The sequence below is a fragment of the Physeter macrocephalus genome, chromosome 10 (genome assembly GCF_002837175.3).
Source record: "Physeter macrocephalus isolate SW-GA chromosome 10, ASM283717v5, whole genome shotgun sequence".
Taxonomy (NCBI): Eukaryota; Metazoa; Chordata; class Mammalia; order Artiodactyla; family Physeteridae; genus Physeter; species Physeter macrocephalus.
Window position 1 is genome coordinate 30938779 of NC_041223.1, and position 3572 is coordinate 30942350.

Genomic DNA, 3572 nt, shown 5'->3' on the forward strand with positions numbered 1-3572 from the left:
TCCAGGGGCTACAACACTCGATGATAGGATGCTACCTATGCCCTAGATTCCGCCGCTTGTGCAGATGTGACCTTCCTCCCCACAATGACCTCATGTTGGTTCTTTCTAGGCTTCTCTCTCTCTTCTTGTCTGGAGCTTGCATTAGTACCTGGTGGCTGTAGCTTCCTCACCACCCCTCACCCCACCCATCTTATATAAGCTGACCTCTTGCCCTTCTCTAGTATTGGGGTGTTACCAGCTCTTACTCACTGGGACTAAACAACCCAGTGCCCCTCTCAAAGTCGTTTTGCCCCTTATCTTTTAATATCCCACGTCTTTTATTTCTTTGACCCCTTTTTTGTCTCTCACCCTTCTCCCCCTAACTCTCATTTTATTTACTAAGACTTATAAATGAGGACCTTGCTAGACTCAGCCCTCACAGCTGTGTCTTCCTCATTGAAATTCTTTCCTTGGAGAGTGAAGCCACTCTTCTGGCTTCAACTAGCATTTCTGAGGCAGCAGAGTATAATTCACTGGTAGGCAAAAAAAAAAAAAAAAATTTTTTCATGAGAGACAGTTCAAGCCACATAATAATGATTTGAGGCTATATTAAAAAAATAAAAGTTTTATTAAGTCTTATGGCAAACATACATTCTTACAATGTAAGCAACTTTATCAATCAGATTAATGTCAATAGGAAATTAACACAGTGTTCTAGCCATTAAATATATATAGATTTTTTGTAATTGAAAAATGCTTTATTTTTAGAGATGTCACCTTTGGAATTTAAATTAAGCAGTATATGCACTAAAGAAATTGCTTTACAATACACGTACTAAAATTTTTTTGGTCTGTGATATGTTTTTCACTAAAAAATATTTTAATAATTCTAAAAATAATTTTGGAAGACATGGGAGAAGGATGGAGGAGCTAAATTATTATTTCAGGGTCTCTGATTAGTGCTTTTTGTCCAGTCCAATCAGGTAATTTAAGATTTAAAAGAATATATGTATAAATGAATCACTTTGCTGTACACCTGAAACTAACACATATTGTACATCAACTATACTTCAATAAAATTTTTTTTTAATTAAGAAAAACCCAAAAGATTTGTAAGAGAAATTGTTTTAGAAATCAAGGTGATAGAAATAACGTTCAGCCTGGGATCATACCATTCAAGAAAAAGAGCAAGAAAACCGCTTGCAAAAGCCAAGATAGTATAATCAAAGTATATTCATAAGATCCTACTCTTAGTAACAGAAATACTCAATATAAACATTTCAAAAATAATTCTTACCATTTATTCAGCACTATCATTTGCCAGGCACTGTGCTAGGTGCTTTACGATCATGATTTCTAATTCTAAAAACTATTCTTAGGAAGATGGCTAAGCTGTTTTTTGAACCAGAAGAAGGAAATGAAGCTTATTAAAGTGTAATGACTCATCTAAGGCTATACAGCTGGTAGATGTGAGAACTGGTGTTTGAATCCAAGGTTTTTTTCCACACTACACAGCACTTACCATATAGAAAATCGGCAGAATAAACTGCTCTTACTATTTTATCCAAATTTCATTTGTAAAATCCCAGACATGACCTACTATTCTGATGGCAATAACTATCTTTCATAGTATTAATAAATAATTAAGAGAATTCATTACATTCTTATCATGTGTTTGGAAAACAGTGTTATCACAGATAACAATAATACGCTACTCTTGTCCTCAGTTCCAACAATTTAGAACATGTTACTCAAAACAAGAAGCCCTCTGATTCAAATATAAAACACAGTATTCTTGTTAGTCATAATCACAAAGATCCGAAACCCCGTTTTTGAGCCATTTCTGCATAATAAGAATCCAGGGGCTTCCCTGGTGACGCAGTGGTTGAGAGTCCGCCTGCCGATGCAGGGGACACGGGTTCGTGCCCCGGTCCGGGAAGATCCTGCATGCCGCGGAGCGGCTGGGCCCGTGAGCCATGGCCACTGAGCCTGTGCGTCCGGAGCCTGTGCTCCGCAACGGGAGAGGCCACAACAGTGAGAGGCCCGCGTACCACAAAAAAAAAAAAAAAAAAAAAAAAAAGAATCCAGCCTGCATTTGTCTATAATAGAATATTAAACTAAGAAGTCCCTGAAGAGGTCACAGTGCTGACAAAATTCAACATGATGGTGGAGGCTACACAGACACAGGAAACAAAGCTAGCCCCTTCCACACAGCCACAAGTCCTCGCGATGATTTCGTTTTAAGTCAATGTCTCTTCATGGCGCACATATTCCCCAATGTCTGCTTGATGAAATACCACAATCGCCATGGGGTCTACTTGCCTGCAATCTTGTATAGACTTTGCTGCCATCCCAAAACCTAAAGGGATGTCTGCCATGGAGTACACCACGACCCCCTGGTACCAAGAAGTATTTTCAGCGATTCGACCAAGTCCAGATTTCAGCACGTGGTTCCCATACAGGAAGGATTGCTCTGCTCCAGGTTTTATCCACACTTTATACTTGGCATAGGGTGCTAGGTAATCCAGAGCTGTGATGTGCAACCGAAACTTGTGGGTCTTGGTGAATTTTCCAAAGCACGTCCCCAGCGACACCAGCTTGTCACCGGAGATATCGGCGGCCAACTTCAAAATCTTCTCACTCACGTAGTACCCCTGGTCGTTGTGCATACTGCAAACAGTAGGTGCCATCGGGCCTGTCGACCAGCAGCTGAAGATTCTCCGAGACGTATTTTGCTATCTTCTCAAACATTACACGCATCTCCTCTTCAGTCAGAGGCCTCATTTTCCCACTGGGTTGGAACGCCGGATCCTCGTGCCTCAGTAGCCATTAAATATTAATATCTAGCTGCATATATTTAGAAGCAATAAAGAGATAGATTTCTAATCTTTTATCACACACATTAGAATTCTGACTCTGATCCTACTTCTGATTACCAGCTACGATTTTGCCGTGTGGATTTCTCCCCAACATCACCTAGCAAATTTCTGACACCAGCTGGGTGTCCAAGAGTTCAGTTCAATTCTGACACCATCTACCTGCAGATAGCGTTAGATCCCACAAGACTGCCCTCTCCCCATGTCAGACTCTGCTTGCAAGCCCAGATTGTCCCCTGTCCTTCTGACCAACTGGCTATAGATTAGAAGTTATATGGACCATCTCCTTAGGTTTGATGAATTTCCCAGGGTGCTCAGAGAACACAAACAGTTTACTTACTTGATTACCAGTTTATGACAAAAGGATATAACTCGGGAACAGTCAGATGGAAGAGATGCATAGGGTGAGGTATGGGGAAGGGGCTCTGAGATTCCATGCCCTCTGGAGCAGGCTACTCTCTCTACATGTCTTCTTGTTCACAAACCAGAAAGCTCTCTGAACCCCATCATGACATAGGTATGACTGATTAAACCATTGACCGTTGATGATTAAACCCAGTCCCTAGCTCTTCTCCCCTCTCTGGAGGCCAGGGGGATGCAACTGAAAGTTCCAAGCTTCTAGTCACTTGGTTGGTTCACCCGGCAACCAGCTCCCAGCCTTAGGTGCTTTCCAAAAGTCACTTCATTAACAAAACAAAAGACATCTTTATTGTTCTC

At 41.0% G+C, this 3572-nt stretch overlaps 1 pseudogene; it reads right to left on the reverse strand.

Annotated features, from left to right (window-relative positions):
* Window positions 1–2219: 2219 nt before the first annotated feature.
* On the reverse strand, window positions 2220–2763 carry LOC102995239 (60S ribosome subunit biogenesis protein NIP7 homolog; annotated as a pseudogene).
* Window positions 2764–3572: the final 809 nt, after the last annotated feature.